Source organism: Mytilus trossulus, chromosome 10 (assembly GCF_036588685.1).
Source record: "Mytilus trossulus isolate FHL-02 chromosome 10, PNRI_Mtr1.1.1.hap1, whole genome shotgun sequence".
NCBI classification, from domain to species: Eukaryota; Metazoa; Mollusca; class Bivalvia; order Mytilida; family Mytilidae; genus Mytilus; species Mytilus trossulus.
Window position 1 is genome coordinate 28,643,476 of NC_086382.1, and position 21,712 is coordinate 28,665,187.

Here is a 21,712-nt window from a genome sequence, read left to right on the forward strand (position 1 = left end):
ATTGAAAACAACACTCCTAATTTCTTAGACTATGTAAATTCGAGATTAAGATATGACTCTAGGGCCAATATATTAGATGCATGAATCTTGATGTTAAGAGAATTACACATTTCGGAAGTAACTTTATATGAATTCATTGTACTTTAATCATATATTTCCTATTCAAACAACACACTATGGGAAAACGCTAAATATTTTAACTAGACAACAACTTTGAATGTTGCTACTCATATACTATACTGAAATATCCAAAACTGAGATTGCTAGTTTGAATTGGTTTATACCTTCAAATTCTACTAAATAAAATATCGTAAATGACAACGTATCAACAACGCTGGAAATTGTTCCAACCCAAACTCATCGGCAATTCGAATTCCGATACGCATCCGGAACGGAAACGATTACTGTACGGAGTTTGGTTTCCACCATGTTTTAAATTCATAAATATTTCTTACTCTGTATAAACCCAGCAACACAATTTTGTCAAATAGAAATATACATAATTTTTTATTTAATTCAAATTGATCTTTTGATTAATATTGAGGTAACTTTATCTGTTGCATTCGTTTTTAACACTTTATTTTCTTAGAGACAAAGTTAAACCACCTTGTCATGCTAGTAAAACACCCTTATTTCAACATGCAAATTAATGATTAAAACTACTTTTGTTTTGTACGAGAGTTGTTATTATAATATTGAAAATAACTTATTAATCTGAATATCTATTCGGAGTTTATTTTTACCGTCAAATTAAAGGTATATTTTCATGGAAAGTATCTATGCGTTCCTTATTGCAGATATATTCGCTTACTGCTATTGTTATGAATCACGATGTGTGGCTGACTTCGTAAATAGCTACAGCTAACGAAATACAACTTGACAGATATTTCGATAATACCTGTAGGAACTATATATTCTCTATCAAAACATCGGTTTTTTTTTTAATATTTTGTAAATAAAACGGAGTGTTCTTTTTGTGCATGAAACGATCAACTCGGTTTACTTGACATTCAACTTTTAAGATGAAAACAAAAATGATTCCAGCCTAAAGTAACAACTTTACAAGTGTGTTAAACATTTGTATTAAACACTTGTATTAAACACTTGTATTAGACACTTGCATTAAACACTTGCATTAAACACTTGTGTTAAACACTTGTATTAAACACTTGTTTTAAACACTTGTATTAGAAATGTTGTTATTTGTTAATACAACATTTTGTCAAGTAATTAGACATTCCAAATTGATTCACCATGCACTGATTTGCGAAAACTGTAAAGAAATCGACAATTTGAGTTAGTTCATGACGTATACCGGTCTGGTTTTAACATGAAAAGTACATCTCCACTTTACTGAGCAGTTAACTGTTTCAAGCGGAAATGCTATTATAAGCTTTTTCAAAACCGGAGACAGAAATTAGACAATTATTTAAAAGAACACAAAGCTATGCAAGTTCTGCAGGATATGAGTGGTCTTATTTGGTTACTGATACTTCAATCATTACATCAAGAGGGAAAACACAGTGCATGAGAAATTAGCCATTCAGGAATTGGAAAAATTTGACTTTCAACTGCAAAAAGATATTGAAAACGGTTTTTTGCCATAGGACACCAAAACAAAACCCAAGATGCACGCCATCATTGTTGCCAGAGAAGGTCACATGTACTTTGACCTTTAATAGTTTACTTTTACAAATTGTGCCTTGGACTTGAGTTGTCTCATTGGCAGTCATTCACGTTGTTTTGTGAATTGACATTTATCAGTTCCAAGATGAAATATCTGAGTTCCAACTTTCTATTACTCACTCACAAGCTTGAAATGTGAAATGTCATCTTGAAACTGAGAAATATCAAGTTTAATCTGACAAATGTAGTTTTGGTTATGATCGTACGGTAATGAAGGTCACACGTGTTGTTCTGAAAGGAATTATGCGACAGTTGTTAACCATTCGCTTGATGTGTTTGAGCTTTTGATTTTGCCATTTGAGTAGGGACATTCCGTTTTGAATGTTCCTCGGACTCCAGAAAATTTCACGTCAGAAATGCCAATTAGATGTCTTAAGGTCCATACATTCTTAGTATTCAATAATCGTTCTTAGAGTAAGGGCACGTCTTCAAAGTCAAGCAGCTCTTATTCAGGCCAGACAATGCTCTTTGGTGGCATTTTGAAGAATAAATCAAAACCAGTTACACAGAAACATTTTGAGTATTTATGCGATTTAAATGTATTATTATTGTCGCATTTAATTCTTCCGTAAATGTTGTTCATTCGTTTTATCCGGTACGCTTCAGTTAGGTGTCCGTTTTATGCGGCACTCGTCCGATGGATGTACGTTAGACATCCGTTCTGCCTGGTACGTTTCCGTTTTATTTGGTCAGTACAACAACGGACTCCAAACGGATAACAATTTTGTCAACGAACAGCTTTCAGTTTTCCGTTTGTGCTATCCGGTAAGGTGTGACCGAGGCTTATCGTTTTAAAGGTCTGACTCAAAAGAGTAAACGGTGAAAAAAGGGTCGATTGGGAAATAAAGCAGGGCAATTAGACTGTCAATGAAAAAATCCGGCATGTTGATAATTGGCAGAAATTTCGCCTTTTAATAGGAAACCGACGAACTCATTAATAATGTTACAAGGGTTCATAAATATGCATAAAAACAAGGAATTCGTATTCAGACATGCGACAGATTCGTATTCAGATTGAATAAAACTTGTATCAAATACACAGAAGTGACGTCGGGGGAGTATCTCGTACTTCATTGACTTTTGTTTAAATATTTTTTCAATTATGGTTCTATTGTTGGGACTTTTCTGAACGTAAAAAACTCACTTGTTAAAGACGTTATGAATTTCAAGACAGCAAACTCCAGCTGTGCATAGAAACAAATTATATTTTGAATTTTATTTTTGTTTTGCACTTTCTTGCCTCGTCATGTTACTCTTTTAAGACATTTGTAAGGGATTGTTTTGTGTAATCCTAACTGTTTTTATTTAATTATTTATACAAAGATATCAAAATAATTATCGTCTAAACTGAATTCAGATATTAAGAAAATAATTATTCGACTCGCTTGTCAAATTAAAACAAAATCACTTGTATGCACTAAGTTAAGACGTATGAAGCCTTACAACACTCCTAGGGTGAAATGAACAATGTTTTTATAATTAGATAGATTTGACGAATTCACTTCAGAGATCTACAAATAGTCTGGAGATGTAATCCAAACCATATATCCATTTGCAAACCCAAAGTACAACTGTTCTTGATTTTTTGTATACATTAACAATTTTACAAGTTGTCTTTCACTTGACAAATACATTTACAAGTATCAAATGTTTGGTTTGAGAAAGTCAGTTCTTTCAAAAGATTCGAAGGAAATGTTTGTGTAACACCTGAATGATACAGGTCTGCCGAACTACACAAAATCAAAATACCTCAATTGGGCAAAGAGGTTTTGTGTGTGGTGGAGGTGAATCCATGTCCCAAGGTACATGTTAGTTGTAATTGACAACCTTTTGACATGTGCTCGGTCTTGTGCAGATTTGAATAAATGCATCTCCTTTTTTTTTGTCAGATCTTTAAATCACAATAACGATATGTCTTGATATCTTTCAGTACAACACGTGCATGTGACCTTCATCATGGTACATTCATAATTAAAACTAAAATTGTCAGATTCAACCTTACCTTTCTCAGTTTCAAGATGACATTTCACAATTTAAGCTTGTGAGTGAGTTATATAAAGTTTGAACTCAGGTATTCCATCTTAGAGCTCAGGTATTTCATCTTGGAACTCAAAAATGTCAATTTAGAAGTTCGAAACGACGTAATATTAGATCTGACTTTGAGACGTCAAACTGATAAAATCTTTTCCGTCCAACAAATGAAAAAGGTTGCTTTAATAAAAAAATATATTTTGGAAAATATAAGCTATTTTGGCTTTTGTTATTCACACGGGATTTTTTTTACAATGTGCACTCCTCTTTGTCAAATTGAAAATTCGTTTTAGTACACTTATACTTGATGTTATACTGACGTTGATTGAGAGTGAAGCTATGTGACGCCTATAAGCAGAATGCACTTTTAAACCAAAATATTTCAAAATCACAGAATATGATATTAAACATCGTTAGAGGCTGATAATTAATTTGAAACAAATTTCCGTATTTAATTAAAGTTATCCAAAATACGTCAAAGGAAAAAAAATAAACTGACAAGTAAAATGTGTTCGGATATGGAATCGATAAATTATACAAAGATTAATTCAATTTAATGACAGTTCATTAAATATTCTAATTGTTTTAAACAGTAAAGAATTTATTTCAACATTTATCCGATGTTTGATGAATTAAGAAAAACTTGTTCCGGTTATGAATTGCGTACTATAGACTTTTCTGTATGTAATTTATAATGATAAGTACACTCCCATAGCACGCTTTATGTATAAAACACTTCAGACAAACACCTTCAGATAGTTTGAGATATTGTGATGATTATATATTTTGAGACGCTGTATTGTTCGTCACATTGTACTTTGGAATTTACGACAAGACAAAAATAAATGCGTACAGCATTATAATAATTATGGTAAAATAATTCTAATAAAACGGCTTTCATTTATGAGTGAAATCCGAAATATAACTATTAAACCGATAAACACGAAGGATAACAATAAAAGGAAAAAATTTGAAGTGAGGGTTTTGCACATTTTTAACAGTTGCATAAAATATAATGTGAGAGAAAGGGTATGAATTCAGAAGGAATTGTCACCTTCATGGTTTAGGTTGCGTTTTGGAATATTGATTTGTAGAAAAGAGGCGGAAACTGATAAGGGTACAATCAAAACTCATTATTCGAAGATAAACTGATATGGACGTCAGACGAAGAAAAGACAAACACGTCCACAAAACACTACATAATATCATATAGGCAAGGCAACATGAACCAACCAAATACTGCATGAAGGTGATCTGAGTTGCTCCATAAGGGCCAATTGACAACTTTTAGTTGTTGCCTTAAAATGATGATTTTAAAACTTTTTAATTTTTTTAGGCAACTTTAGTATTTTATGCTTTTTAAAAAGCATAATAGATCGAGGGACATTGCAAATTTTAAAATGTTAAGCACAAATGCTCTACAAATAAATCAACGTGGCAAAAAATGTCGAACAAATATGTAAGGAGTTATTTCCCCTAATTGATAATTTTGTTCACTTTTTTTTTAATAAAAAAAAACTATGATCATTAAAATAGAAAGAGAAAATTTTGTAACAAAATCTGCAGATTAAGATCTACAAGTAAGTCAACATGTCCCAAAGATTAAAATTCTTAGAATATGTATTGCCCTTATATCAGATTGAAAATGATCAGTACAAGATTTTCAATAATATCACTAAGATTTCAAATCAAGTATGCATAAGGTTAAAAATGAATATCATAATTTTACCAAGTGAGCGATACAGGCTACTGGCAGATTCTTTATCAAACTTGATTACATTGTTTTGTGTTTGATGGAATCTACTAATTAATTTAAAATGCTCTATAATTATATAGCTAACGTGGTAATAACAATCGTTATTTTTCATTGAATATTGTTTTTATTGGTATAAATATTGATTTTGTTATCAGTAGATTAAAAGCTAACTAAATAGTAATAGTATGTTATCTACATATACATATTCATGAATCTACAATCTTTCGATACCTTTAACTTGGCATTGCGCAAGGTCATCTTTTTCTCTGGCTGTTTATGACGTCCTTACACTAAATCCATTGGATGTTGGATGTGTGCGGATTGATAGTTTAGTCTTAGATACATGATTTTTTTATTAGTTGTCTGTGGCTTTGAACTAGCTGTCAGATAACTGCGAGTACTCTCAGATCTTTTCATTGTGTCGGGATGTATAAGTACCCGGCCACGTATGTGTCCACTTTATTTTTTGTTCATCTGATGAGTAAAGCCTTTTTCAACTGATTTTCATAGTTCGTTCTTACGCTGTACTGTTATACCACTGTCCCAGGTTAAGGGGAGGGTTGGGATCCCGCTAACATGTTTAACCCCGCCACATTATATATGTATGTGTCTGTCCCAAGTCAGGAGCCTGTAATTCAGTGATTGTCGTTTGTTTATGTGCTACATATTTTGTTTTCGTTCATTTTTTTTACATAAATAAGGTCGTTTGTTTTTTTCGTTTGAATTGTTTTACATTGTCTCATCGGGGCCTTTTATAGCTTACTATGCGGTATGGCCTTTGCTCATTGTTAAAGACCGTACGGTGACCTATAGCTGTTTATGTCTGTGTCATTTTGGTCTGTTGTGGAAAGTTGTTTCATTGGCAATCATATCACATTTCCTTTTTTATAACATAGTTTCCTTTATCATTACAGAAGAAGACATTACATGTCTTCAAACTAATAAATCCATTGTCGGATTGTTTTAAAGGAACATTCATTTTAATTAAATAAAACAACATCTAATTGATAAAATTATCGATATTTGGAAGTGTACTGTACGTACAGTTTCTGTCAACCGATTTTACATAATCACCAAAAGCACTTAATTTATATAAAACACCCAAAGATTATTTTTCACTCCAGAAATATTTTGATTCCATCATTTTCATATGTATTATTTTAGAACAAATTCTTTCATTTTAGCAAGACGAGATCAAAGCACAGAAAAAGCGACAGTAGAACATTTACAGTAACTAGAAACTGATATGATACGACATTTTGTTTGGTAATTTTTACTTGTAGTTATAAGTATTCAATACATAGCAGAGGCGGACCTCATAGTAGTGACCTTCAAATCTTCAGAGGATGCCCTAGACTGGGATCTGTAAATGCGATACCTATGTATTGTTTGACTATCTGTTAATGTAGAAAAGGTTCAATATTTAAAAAAAACGTCTGTGGTATTTGAAATAATGTCTTAGTGAAGTAATAAATAGTTATCAAAGGTACCAGGATTATAATTTAGAACGCCAGACGCGCGTTTCGTCTACATAAGACTCATCAGTGACGCCCATATCAAAATATTTATAAAGCCAAACACGTACAAAGTTGAAGGGCATTGAGGATCCAAAATTCCAAAAAGTTGTGCCAAATACGGCTAAGGTAATCTATGCCTGGGATAAGAAAATCCTTACTTTTTCGAAACAGATTTTTTTTCTTTTAATTTTCTAAAATTTAAAAACCCTTTAAAAAAGTATTACTTTACCACAAAATACAAAGAAATGAAAATTAGATTGAATAAGAGAGACGAAAGATACCAGAAGAAGAGTCAAACTCATAAATAGAAAAAAAACTGACAACGCCATGCCAAAAAAAAAAGACAAACACACACATAATAGTACAGAAGACACAACATAGAAAACAAAAGACTAAGCAAATTAACCCTATGCAAATGAATACTTAAATGTTGGCGTATGTATTGATGAACTAAATTTCTTGAACATGGAATCACTATTCGACAATGGCAATGAGCGTTTCCTGAAAGATGTTCTAATTATTTCACAGTTTCCTTCTAGAAATGTCTCGTAATAAATAAATTTCAAAAGCTTGAGGTTTTATAAAAATATACCTTTCATTGGGCAAAATATTTAGAATTCATTTAAAAGTACTCTTCTTCTTGGTATTCCAAGACATGACATCAATTAGTAAATTCTTCAGACATGAAAAATGGTTCTATTAATACGTTTATATAACTGCATCCTCCAACGCGTATTTATACAAAGATTGATGACTATGCTGTATATTGCAATTTATGGAATTCTATCAACTAAAAGAAAAGAATCATCACGCAATAAATAACAAATACAAGTTCTGACAATGAACGTTATAAGAAAGAAGAAACGAAAGTGCAAAAATCATTAGTCTAGGGAGGTAGGATTGAGGGATGTGGAATTAAAATAAGTTCCATTTTTAATGAAATGAAACGCGTTCTTGAATTAATTGAAATGAGCCTTCATATTAAAGTCTTCAACAAAAATGTAGGTTAATTACTTATTTTAAAGATACATACGGTTGCAGGCACTTTGAGTGTTGATTTATTCTGTGTCTGTCTAATTCACAAATTTTCCATACTATTTACGCTTCAAGCTTGACAAGAGTAAAAGTTTTTTGTTGAACTCAAGGTAATATTTCCTTCTTTTACGGTTTGCTAAATATGCTGTTATATTACTGTTTGGTAGAAGTATGCCCTTCAGATCTTTTATTTCATATTCCTATTTGGCTTCTCAATAGACGATTATACTCTAACCCTTAAAATCAGATGGCATATATCATCGACAAGGAATGGATAACTGTTAATATATCGATGTCGTCATGAATGAATTACCTTAGCTGTATTTGGCAAAACATTCAGAAATTTGTGTCCGTCATGGTCTCCATCTTCATACTTTATTGGACCTTTTTAACTATCTGCCATTTACTGATAGAAAGAGTTGGTTCTGCTGTTTATCATAAAAAGAAATGGCCAATACAGAAACAAGTATATTATCTTAGCTAGTAGTAAATAGTACTTTGTAAAAATCCCTCTGATTTCATGTACTGATATTCATTTTAGTTGTTTCTGTTAGGGTTTCGTTTGGATAATCTATTATGTGTTATCGTATGTAGACCAACTAATTATAAAACTGCCTTTCATAACATTATTGTCTTGAAAATTCTTTGGACGAATATTGTGAAAATAGCTGATAAAGTTCGTGATTGCACGTAAATAAACTCATCATAGATACCAGGACCAAATTTAGTATATACGTCAGACGCGCGTTTCGTCTACAAAAGACTCATCAGTGACGCTCGAATCCAAAAAAGGTAAAAAGGCCAAATAAATAACGTAAGTGCGTCACTGTTTTATTTTTGTCTTTGATGAAAAATGTTCGTTGTTCTGTAGTTTGCATGTTGTGTCAACTATTATATGAGGTGTTTGTGCTGTATTTCTGTCGCGTAGCGTTGTCGTTGTATCAATATTGTTTAACATTGCCATAAAGCGGGATGTTTAAATTGCCATTAAACCAAGTTCAACCCACAATTTTTGACCTTTGAACACCGGTATATTAATATTGCCTTTATTTAAAAGAAACATTATCTGAAACTGAAATTTTGAAGATGCTTGATATCCTGATTGACGCCATAATTATTTGTTACGTTTGGAGGACGTATTCTTTGACTAACAATCGGCATTCCAATGGGAACCAATTGGGATCTTCTTCTTACTGATTTTGTTTGTTCATTTGATGCTGACTTCATACAAAAGAGTCTAATGGATATGGAAATCAAGCTAGCTTGATCTATTAACTTCACCTTCCATTTAAAAAATGATGTCGTTTCACTAAACAATTTAAATGTTGTTGGCAATGCTGAACGCATCTATTCCATCGAATTAATTAAATCATACAGTTTAGTCTGTCTCATATCTTGACTTACATTTACAGTTCCTTGATGGTGTAAACTTCCAAATAAAACTATACACCATTACACCATACAACTTGTACCATTACACCATACACGTTACACACTTGCACCATGCACCTTACACATTACACCATACACCATTTCCTATTCTATCTACATGTTCCAAAATTATCCATAATGCAATTAAATTTTAAAAATCAAGATCATTAATAATTTTTATGTTTACAATTTGAAAAAATAAAATAAAAAGAACTTCCTTTTCAACCAATGAAATGTCGTACACCATAATTCACACCATTCCCGATCGCACGCTACACAATCACACCATTACACCATTCCCCTTACAACATACATACACCATAGCCCATAGCACCATACACCTTACACCATTGAACCATATACCATACACTATTACACTATACACGCTTTTTTGGAAGTTTACACCATCCAAGGGCTATATAAGTTGAGACAAGGGTTAGTTGAGAAGAAAACTTTATAACCCAAGAGATAATTGCAGCTTCCCAATTTATGAACTTTTGACTTCTATGTAGCAACATTCCAGCAGCTTCTGCATATGGAGTGTGTTTCTCCAGTTGAAACGATATTTCAGGATATGCTCAGTCTTAAGATTTCTATATTGTGTTTTGTATCCTGTTGTTTGTCTTTTGATCCTTTTATTTTTTGCCATAGCGTTGTCAATTTATTTTCGACGTATGAGGTTGTATGTCCCGTTAGTATCTTTAACTTTTCTTTTCCATTAATATAAAGCCTTTGAATGATTTATAAAATGTATTTTATCAAGTATTAAATGACTATGTAGTTCCTCTTGTAACCCTAAAATCTTTTTTTCTGTTTTAAATTACATATGGAGAGTTATCAAAGGTATCAGGATTATAATTTAGTACGCCAGACGCGCGTTTCGTCTACATAAGACTCATCAGAGTCGCTCATATCAAAATAGTTATAAAGCCAAACAAGTACGAAGTTGAAGAGAATTGAGGATTAAAAAATTCATTAAAGTTCTGCCAAATACGACTAAGGTAATCTTTTCCTGGAATCAGAAAATTCATAGTTTTTCGAAAAATTCAAAGTTTTGTAAACAGGAAATTTATTATAAAAAATGACCACATAATTCATATTCATGTCAACACCGAAGTGATAACTACTGGGCTGGTAATACCCTCGGGGACCATGTGTAAACAGTTATCAAAGGTACCAGGATTATTATTTAGTACGCCAGACGCGCGTTTCGTCTACATAAGACTCATCAGTGACGCTCATAACAAAATATTAATTAAGCCAAACAAGTACGAAGTTGACGAGAATTGAGGATCTAAAATTTCAAAAAGTTGTGCCAAATACGGATTAGGTAATCTATTCCTGGGATAAGGAAATCCTTATTTTTTTCGAAAATTTTAAGTTTTGTTAACAGAATATTTTTTTAAATGACCACATAATTGATTTTCATGTCAAAACCAAAGTGATGACTACTGGGCTTGTGATACCCTCGGGGACGAAACATCCACTTGCATCGACCCAGTGATGTTAAGAGTTATCGAAGGTACCAAGATTATAATTTAGTACGCCCGACAAATAAGTTAAGGAACTCGGTGTTAATTTTTCAAAGTACTTAATCATAATTTCTGTACTTTGTAGTTGTGATGTAATTTTACGACAAAGCCCATCTCTCCTTATGCTTGGTTAATTATTTGATACATGTATTATCTGGTTTAAACTATCACTGTTTATATAGAAAAAAAATAAGAAGATGTGATACTTGCAATAAAATGTGTAATTTTAAGTACTGATCCCTTCTTTTTAACTAATTATTGAGGGTTGTAAAAGCGTTGACCGTGCGTCATACACACTCATTTGTATATTTAGTTTGATTTTAAAGTTCTGAAATAAATGATGATACTAATAAAACTTTCATTCTAATTACAGTGTTGAACATCTTACCTTTTAATATAAATTTATTTTAAAGATCGACAAGTTTACCTGTGATGGTTCCAAACTTCCGGGCTCAGCAAATAACACCTCCGTGAAAATAAGGATATGCTATCCCGTTTTGAAAAAGTGTACAGCAAACTTAGAAACTAACCCTTTATATGTATGGAAAAATTTAGAAAAGGTTTAAAAAGGTTCATTGAAATCCAAAATGGTTCAACAGACACGGGCAAACAGAACAAGTTTTTGATGTTTAAATACCACACGATGGTGGCAAAGGGCCATCACCGTCCTACCAAAAAGGGAAATTAATGATAGGAAAACAACATTGAATTACTTTTTCAAGTTGAGAGTTTCAATTGTTGTGTTTACTTCAATTTCAGTTTATGCGTATTTGGTTGTGTGGTTTATCATTACGTTTCCTTAATATGTTTAAAAGCCATTGCGATAAGACGTGTCACGGTACATGTCTATCCCAAATTCATGTATTTGGTTTTGATGTTATGTTTGTTATTCTCGTGGGATTTTGTCTGATGCTTGGTCCGTTTCTGTGTGTGTTACATTTTAGTGTTGTGTCGTTTTTCTCCTCTTATATTTAATGCGTTTCTCTCGGTTTAGTTTGTTACCCCGAGTTTGTTTTTTGTTCATGGATTTATGAGTTTTGAACAGCGGTATACTACTGTTGCCTTTATTTGAATAAATTTAATTTGCTAACCTGTACGTCATTTGGTCTCTAGTGGATTGACAATCTTACCGATTCTCCTTATTTCATACTAAATCGTTTTGAAAACATTGCATCGCATTTTCTGTCTTGTTCACATATTGTGTTAATGATAAGAATTAGTGATTACCATCGGCTTAATTTGCATGTCTCATGCTGCAGTAATGTGTTAGAAACAGTTTAGTTTTCAATTCAATTTCCCATTTGATAAATCTTCAACTACTTACATTGGTGTTCGGAATAGAAACCAAAGAAATCGTTTACAAATCCCATTAATTTCACTGTAATGCTACCAGATTAGTGCATTTTATAATCTTTCAACTGCAAAAAATATTCACAGGTTCGCTCTATCAAAGTAGTGTCTGCTTTTGGAAACAAAAAGATCAAGGCAGTTTTAATCATTTTTACAGTAGGTGATTATTATTTAATTGTACACGTAAGATCTATCAATTTTGTTGAGAGATATATGTCGTTAATTTTTGAAAAGCTCGTTAAGTCGCTATCCCATTAAAAGTCCAATGAACAAAAATGTGTCTTGGAAAAATAGAAATCGAGGTCAACATATATCATACAATTTTAATTTTAAACTTTGTTGTCTCGAATGAAATTGCATGACTTTGGTGAAAGAGAATAAGTGACTTTGTTTATAACTGGTACATATTAAAATTCCTCCCCACGAAGGGACAGGAAGATAGTTTTTTTCTAGATTATGTTTGTTACAAAAAAGTTCTGTGACCATTGGTAAAAATATCGTTCTGTCCTTGACATTAATATAAATGTCATTACAACAGTCTCTACTTATAGCAATGTATAGTGAGTTAAAGATTTTTTTATTTTTATTTTGAAAACTAATCCAATAATAATTCGTATGGCATTTGATAATAAAAAGTCTTGTGGTTATTCATGACCTCATGATACAAATGTTATTCAGATAGTTATACAGCCGGAATGGTTTTGTGTTTGGTATTTTTCAGTCTAAATAATTTCTTTACGTCGTATTTGCTATGCCGTTACTATTTTAAAGTCAGCAGTACTTTTACTTTTACGACACTTTTAAACGGAAATTGATAGCAGAGTTCTATTATTTCTATCTTTAATGCGTTTTATAAAAGTGAGCATAAAAGTACAGTTTTCTGCCTCAATGTATATTAATTGATGTGAAGCCATTACTAAAGAAGATAAAAGACCTTAAGCTATAAATCATTCCTTAATTAGGTCATGAATAATCAATTATAATCGCCTCTTTTGCATGTCTGCATATATTATGTTTTCTGCACTTTAATTACAAATGCATATCTGTAACGCTTTTGTCATATTAACATGTTTATGCTGTTTGACATTAACAGAAGAGATCTGATTAGATTTTTTTAAATGAGAAAACAGGAAAATAACAAAGAATGAAATAAATGCCGAAATCTGCAAGTTAATGATATTAAACTAATTGACAATAAAATGAGGTGAAATCGAAATCGAGTGGAAAATACTTGACGAAAAGATGTTTAAGGTATTCGATAGATGATATTAGATTGCACTTGTACACATAGCTGATTCACATACCATACATTTTTTTTGGGAAGATATTTAAAGCTTGGGAAGATTTTGAGGGAAGTTTTGATTTTAGTATAAGCTTAAACTTCAAAAAATCGAGGCATATACATGTTCAAAATATGTCGCCCAACCTTGTTTTGACCTTTGTAAAATACTGTTATGCATGTGAACTTTTCATTTCAGGATATAATTTGTCCATGTAAAAGTTACATAGTTTAAGCCGTTAGAGAGAGAGTCGAAAATACCAGAGGGACAATCGAACTGATATATCGGAAATAAACTGACAAAGCTATGATTAAAGAAGAAAATGACAAACAGACAACCAATAGTACTAAGAAAAGCATATGAAAGACTAACTCTAACCGGACCTAAAACGTGGGGTGATATTAGGTGCTCATGAAGGGTAAGCATATCCTACTAAGCGGAGTGTCTATGGGAATACATCTTCTATATTTTTGAAGTGATCCGTCAATGATGACGTAATTTCAGTTTTGGTCCAATTCTTCACTACTCGGGACAACGTTTAGCAAAAAATGTTAATCTTGAAAGGTTTCAATGAATTCCATCTAATGAACATAGGCATCTTCTAGCTTCAGAACATTGTTTAATCGTAGGTTTTGGCAAACGCGCATAAAGTTTGAGGCCCAAACATTGCACAACATAATGGCGTGTTAACAGAATAATTAAAATCGAAAAAACGTTGGAGTCTATAAAACGAATAACAAGAACGTAGAGTTATATTATTACGGTACGATTATGTACCTTTAACATATGTATGAGAGTTTCATTTAGAATAATAAAAATACCGAATTCTCAGTAAAATTTAAAACAGAAAGTCCCTTAACAAATGACAAAATCTATAGCACAAACACATCAAACGAATGGAAAACAACTATCATATGTGTACAACAGAGTGATGAATTATACCTGATTTTGTTGATAAGTATCTCTCTAACTTGTGTGATAATCGCGCAAAATTTCATTAAATTGACCAAATCTTAACTGAAATGTGTGGATATGAATCTAAACTGCGCTTCAGTAATATATCCACAGCTCTACGTTTTCTGAAAGTGGTGGGGCAGATAAGTTTAGTATAAAATTGCCAAACTAGGATAATGATAGACTTGTCATATTATAATGAATCTTCAATTTAAAGGAAATAGGTCTCGATTTCATGTAAGCATGGTATAAGTCGTTTTGAAACCATTAACAGAATATAAAGTCTGGGAATTTGTAGTTGTAAATCATTAGTAATCTGGTGTTATATATACATTTATCCTTGTCTGTAACGGTAATCTTATATAATCTTGTCTCCGGTATCATCATTAAAATATAATGGAATTTTTTATTGTAGACAGTGGTCGTCAATTTTTATCTTTTAAAATTGTCTTCCTGTATATTCTCATTTATTTATTAAATTTATAGAAAACTAATTTCTTCAAAATAATAATCTGCCGTCTCAATTTTACAAATTTTCTATTAATATAACTGATAAAATAACACGTGTTTATTGATATTAAATAATTTTCCAGACATTATGATCATTCATCTTTTCACTCTATACGTAAATTAGAATCTTGGTAAAAAAACCCACCTAAATATAAGATTGTTGACCTATTTTTTTGGTGTACTAATATGTTTTTGTCAGTTCTTGTCTAAGCTCTCTCGTATTTTGTTAAAAACTAAGATCTTTTTCTCGAAGCACGAATAATACCTTATTAAGCAACAAGTCTTTGTAATTCTAACGTAAGAACATACAATTCAAAACATATACCCCTGTTATAAGTTTTGCAAAACAAATTCTGCATCCAAAAGTGAGTGATATCAGATACTATGGAAGGGTCAGCATAATATCATACTTTTAACTATTTATATAAAGGTACCATGCCTACAAATCGGAATGACACATTCACATACCTGCTACTGGGTCTGTGATGCTGATGGTTGACTTTCATTTGTCGGAGGTTTAATTCAATAATTTTTGGTAGTGGCATAAATAAAATTGTGAATCGTGGGAGTAATTTGTGATGAATAAACTACATGTTTATATCTATACCAAACAGAAGTGTCGATTCCCGAAGCCGAATCGACTTTCTGTTTAGATCAATTTGACTTTGTCTAACTTGCTATGAAAACCGCAGTATCTAGACAATTATTTGGCATTAAGCTACCAGGCAGTTTAGTCCCGCCTTATCTAAGGCCGTCGGTCTGCTATCGACATTTGCACATATACAATTTTGAGTTGATGGTTTAAATATAAAATTCTAAAAGGCCAAATCGAGAAAAAAAGATTCTTTAAATAAGTTATGTTATAAGCAAATAGCCAAATTAATTATCTAAACTAGTTTGTTTAAATTTTCAATTGATCTAGACGCAAATTGGAAAAAAACACGGTATTCACAATCATTATTTGTTCCAGATTAACTCAATTATGTGCATGTCGAATCTTGTTATTAGTTATATAATTATTGTAAAAACGATCCTAGGTGAACGATAAAAAGGCATTTCGTTTTGCGGTAGAAAAATGGGATAATTTATTACAACAACTTTAAAAAAAAATGTGTGTCATTTCATTTTGAATTCCATTATGTTTGGTTGCTTAGGCAATTAAATTGTTTAGCTGTTCTTATAAGAACGATAATGATATCTACTATTAGATAAAACGTGTGATAATTTACTATTTTTTGTCATGTTTGATTATTTTAAAATATTATATAATATATCGGCTTATGTAATTCGCCTAAAGCTTTTACAATTTCCTAAAATAGATATGTAAAAAATCTTGTCAAAAGTAAAAGTACGGTTAAGCCTATAATCTATTATTTTGGTATTAGGTCTGGTCAAAAATATAATGCCAGGATATGAACAGACTGCGGCGGTCGCAACAAACATTGTTATGATTAAAACTTGATAAAGTATGTTTATTGAGAAACTTACTTAACTGTACTATTTATCAAAATGCATAAGATACAAGGTATCTTGTCAAAGATACGTTAATAGCTAAGGTATTCAATTCAGAAAATTCTCAAATTTACTGAGTGCCAATGAAAAGTAAAAATCATAAAAATACTGAACTCCGAGAAAAAATTCTAAACGGAACTTCCCTTATCAAATGTCAAAATCAAATGATATGTAATACGCGCGAGTGATTTTTGTAGTTACCAAAACTTTCAGACTACAAGAGACATGAAGTTTGAGGCATGGTGCAATAAGGCGTTTCAGCCACCACAAGTTACGCTGCGTAAACTTGAAATTGCATAGCGGTAAGAAAGAACAATCACTCCACAACATTATATCCGACGTTTTTCAAGTCAATCTGATGTCGTTGTCGAGATTGCGTGGCAGTACGTTATTGAAACTGAGTTAGTGTTGCATACACTCATTACATTCGAATCGTGGTAATTGAACATTTTTGTTTGTGTTAATACATCCAGTAACTGTCATTAACAATTACGATAAAGAAAATATTTAAAAAATGTTTTTTTTTTTAAACATAGTGTAGCGTTGTCATTGGCACTCAGTATTTATCTTTTTGACTCCGATAGCGTAACAGGTTATTAAAGCTGTGTAAATCATAATAACCAGTAGCAACTGCTTGCCATCTTCAATCTAGTACCTGTATTCACTCCTCCCTCTTGAATAAAATACTTTTCCTTGCATTAGTAACACAGCAATTGTTTTTAAACATTTGTTATATACATAATCACACATATAACATCCATCAATGCACTTTATTTAGTGTATTATACTCATTAAATGTATTTTGTTTCGGACATATGTGTAAGCTTTTCAGCATGTAAATATAGTTTGACGATAAGATACGAGTTGACAACTATTTTTATTAATCATTCGTTGAAAGATTGTTGAATTTGGTAATGTCAAATGTTGGAAAATAAATATTTAAATAATAACTGTCTGCTTAAGCCTTAAGCTTTCTGCAATAGAAAATTTCAAAGTAATAACTCAAAAACAAATGAAATACAAAAATACAATAACTGATCTAGCTTTCATGTTTTTAAATATTACAAGGTCCATGATTAATTTTTTTTTCTGTACGTAAGATTGAGGAACGCTCTTTACATAGTTACACGTCAGGTATTTAATAACCGGCAGTCTCATTCCTTAAAAAAATAATCCATCACTGAAATGGTATTGGCAATTCAAATGTTACTTTCAGGAGTAACAGTGTAAACAATAAGTGAACCAATTATCAACTTTTCAACGGAGTTAGAAAATGTACCAAGGGTAAAAGTACTATTGGTAGATAACATTGTTAGGACAGACAACTTACTCAGAAACAAAACTTAAATTTAAGTTAAAACGATAGCAGCAATTGATGAAACCTTGAAATAAGTAGCCTTAGACACTTTTTTCCGACACATAAATTGATACAAAAGAACTTAAATAAAACCACATTTACTACCATCATGTCTTAACCAATAATTTGCCCAAGGAATATTGAACAAATTCAGTCATGTAAGATTCAGCGTTACGGTCGAGCATAAAAGTACAAGTATCTCTCAAATATCAATTAGCTGTAGGATATATACATAAGATTTGATTGCATAACAGGGCCAGCGGGATTGTTTGTTTAGAATATGACAGTATATTCTAATTACGGTGTATAATTATGAAAAATAAGTCTCCCTATATCTTATTATGTCATCATTTAGTTATTTTTCATTACATATCATAAAAAAATAACTATTATAATATGTACTTTAACTTCCGTTATCTGTCAGAAAATATAAATGAATATTCAAACATCACCAAATCACTTTTTCAATGGTTGTTTCATGTTATGCCAGACTGCAATGATGTATCTCATTGATGAATAGCATCAGACCATGTTTTAAATTAATCAAAATGGGAAGTGATCTGAATTTTAAGTTATGGTCCAAACGGCTTTCCATCGATTGTCAAGAAATACAACGGAGGAGAAGAACCTGTTAATAAACATAACAACATCGAAAACTAAAATATTCTACCAAATTCCTTCGTATATACAAATATTTGATAAGAACTGAAGAATACTTTTAAAAAATGATATCGCGTTCTTATTATTACAGAGATGTCAACCGTATATCTAAATACAAACTATATAACCTCATTGCTTCTTTGAAAAAAAACCTAGTCTAAAAGGTTATAAATTTATCATTCTTACTAGTAAAATGCTTAAATATTGTTTATGTTTGTACGTTTATTGATTTTATAATAATTATTTAATATATTATCTGATGATCCTAGATCATGTCGATTTTGTCGATATTGTGTAGTTAAAGTTTGAAATTTAAAAGACCTCGTGTTTCTAATTAGTAATTAGAAGAGTTGGTAAGATGCTTATGAGACAACTCTCTCATCCAGGTCACAATTTGTAAAAAATTACCAAAATGTCAAAGTACGGTCTTCTACATGAAGCCTTGCCTCAGACCGAGCAGCAAGCTATACAGGACATATTGTTGAAGGCCGTACGGTGACCTATAGTTGTAAATGTCTGTGTCATTTGGTCTCTGGTGGAGAGTTGTGTCATTAGCAATCATATCACATCTTCTTTTTTATACATACTGAAGATGCCGTGTTAACGTACTTGATATGTAAGTGATTAATCTTAAGAGTAAGAAAACTTGCTTTTCTATATGTAATAACTGACTCTGGCTACTATCAGGTTATAGCATTGTGGATAATCCACTATCAAAACTAAACTTGAAAATTTCTGTTAGGAAATCAATCGATACCTTTTGGATTTTAGGTGATGTTACTTTGTTGGTATTTTATTTCTATTAGCATCGTATTTCAAATTTGAGCAAATTCACAGCGAGTATTTAGACTTTCAACGTCTCCCAATCAAACCTCCTATTCTTATTACTACATAATTCTCGACATTCAACCATGTTTGCCTGAACCAAATAAGTTTCTACTACCAAGAGGACTTGAAAAGATACATGTTTTTCCCAGCGAGGAATTATCACTTTATTCACTTTATCTCTGGCCAAAATGTAGAATAGTAGATCATTAGATATAAGTTCTCAAATACTTTTAAATGCTAATTTGGTGCTCTTTAACTGACAGTGCAAATGTGGTTGCAATGAATGTCTTCAAAACAAAACACTCTGCTGAGTTCTGAACATTGAACGGAATATGTTATTTGAAAACTGACGACGGAAAAGAAACGGTTGTTTGCAATCATTCAGTCGAAAGCATAAACCTACTAAAGAATAATCATATTCCTTTTGGATTTTAAAATGTCAAACTTTTACTGAGTGTTGAAAACACATGTTTTCTATAAAATCTAAAGTGTGCCTTGAAAGACATAATTTTCAACAAGTCGCTACACAAATAATCAAGACAGAATATTAATTTTTATTTCCCATTTCATTAGATTTGACTTTTTAACACATTTGCTATTTAATAATATTCTAAACACCATTTTTTCATGTTGATATCATTTCGGTAGTCTTGTAAATTGGTAATGCATTTCTGTGTAATACATGAAACACATTTTAAAGATGTGCATAATAAAGGCTAGTTAAAGATCAAATTAGAATTCATTACTATTTGGTAGAGTTATATCAATATATTAACTTCATCCGGTGGTCTTATATTCCCGGACTTTGTGTTTTTCTTTTCATTGTTGTTGTAATTTTGAGGGGGTTGCAGTGTGGAAAGGTAACGTAACTTGCTCTTAGATATTTCATATTTTATATTTAGTTTGGGCTCCAGCGTGCTCGGTAAACGATATTCCCAAAACACGTATCATTTAACACTGAAATCTTGCTAGTATCGGTGACGTAAACAACCATAGCCTTGACATAGTCGTACTCTTACGAAACATTTTTCAAAATATTTTGACGGATATGGCTTCCAGTTTCAATTATAAATCTCAATCCTAAGGGCATAAACAGTTATTTTATAATTAAGAGATGATTGAGAAAGATAATTGACCGATTTAAGAGAAATCAGTTGTATCATAACCCTTTTATCTAATTTGCCTGATTTATTGAAATTTCATAATACAATTCTGTTGTTTTGATTTATTTCAAAATTCTATGATAGAATGTTATTGAAAGGTCTATAATGAAAATATATTTAAGGCTTAAATTTAGAGATATGATCAATTTCAATAAGATTTTTCTAGGTACAGATTCACAATTTGTAAGTTGATAAAACCTTCTGAAGTTTAATGATCAGAGACTAAATTTGTTTTATGCAAGAAAGATGGTACAAACATTTGAATACACAATTTGCAATATTACCCGTGAAATCAAAAAGATGTCTAGTGATTTGTAGCATTTTATTTGTACATGTTGTAGTCGAATGAAAAATGTGTTGATACATTTTTACTTATTTTACATATGTGTAATAAATGAATAAACGTTAGGATTGTTACTTGCCAAAAAATCTATCAAAATAGAGTTTCAAATTCGAGCTTTAAATCTTTTACAGAGACAATGACAATTCGGGTCATCGTTTAAGAAATAATTCCTTCGTGTCATGCTCTACGCTCATTTTAACATGGGTAGGCATTATATTTGTCGATATTTTACACTGAGCGTTAGCGAGGTTTAAAATGTGGTCAAATATAATGCCTACCCATGTTAAAATGACCATAGAGCATGACAAGAAGGAATTATTTCGATTCTAATAGGACAAATACAGTATTTTTATAGGTCGAAGCGTACGAAAATACGGTAAAAATGTTTGGCTTTTCCCGTTTCCTCCCCGAGGAGTCTATTAATATTTGATAAGTTTAAAAACTACGAGCAGGGTAAATATATTTTGTTTTATAAAAACATATAATAAAAGTTTATGCTAGTGCTTAAATGTATAGATTTAAAAGGAGAACGATGGAAAATACGTTAATAGTACACAGTAAGTTCGTTCGCATGTATCAAACATATTTTTTATGCTCATTAGAACACGGCTTTGTTTACAAAGCGTAATAAGGACGTCATATTAGAATATGGAATATCTGTCGTTTCACAGGTGACAACGGATATGTTTAAATTGTCATTCATGTAACCACAATCCCATCCTCTGTTACTCGGAAATGATCTACCGAATTATAACCGGGTATGTACA